This window comes from Mandrillus leucophaeus, unplaced genomic scaffold (assembly GCF_000951045.1).
Source record: "Mandrillus leucophaeus isolate KB7577 unplaced genomic scaffold, Mleu.le_1.0 Scaffold308, whole genome shotgun sequence".
NCBI classification, from domain to species: domain Eukaryota; kingdom Metazoa; phylum Chordata; class Mammalia; order Primates; family Cercopithecidae; genus Mandrillus; species Mandrillus leucophaeus.
The window spans coordinates 1,059,357-1,060,176 of record NW_012103232.1 but is presented as its reverse complement, the minus strand read 5'-3'; positions in this window follow the sequence as shown (position 1 = coordinate 1,060,176).

Here is an 820-nt window from a genome sequence, read left to right as displayed (position 1 = left end):
AAAAATACAAAAAAACTAGCCGGGCGAGGTGGCGGGCGCCTGTAGTCCCAGCTACTCGGGAGGCTGAGGCAGGAGAATGGCGTAAACCCGGGAGGCGCAGCTTGCAGTGAGCTGAGATCCGGCCATTGCAGTCCAGCCTGGGCGACAGAGCGAGACTCCGTCTCAAAAAAAAAAAAAAAAAAAATGCTTTTATGTAATCTGTCATGGGAATTTTAAGGAAAAAAATAAGATAAAAATGCCTTAACAAAAGACCTGGAGAGAGCCACCAGCAGTTGGGGTGGGCAGTGCTAAGCCCTGAGGTCCTGGTAGAGAACAGGAATGGCCTTGGTGGCTGCACTAGGTGGAGGAGTGAGCCTGAGGAGGTGGGGGGCAGTGCTTCAGTGGTGGGCAAGCCTCACTGTTCCTGGTGAAAGGGACTGGCCCCTGATGGCTGCTTGGACAGATACCGGGAACCCACCTCAGGACCACCACATCTGATGGAGTTTAGGGAACCCCCAACAAGGCCTGCCCACCTGCCTCCCTTTGCTCTAGACCTGTGGCCCCCAACCACAACCTCCAGTCCAGACCTCTGTGGCCTCACCCACCCAAGGGCGGCCGGCAGCAGAGTGCAGGGCCTTGGCCCGAGCACTGCTGCTGGTCGCTTAGCAGACTGCAGCACTGGTTCCCCCTGAACCCACAGGATGGCACGCCCGGGCCCAGTCCCATGTGACTGCAGCTCCTAGCACATGTGGAACTGCTCTTGGAGACGACTTCAGAGCCTTCTCAGTGCCCTCAGGGGGTCAGTATTGAAACAGCCAGTCGTGGGACTCTGTCGTCCAGT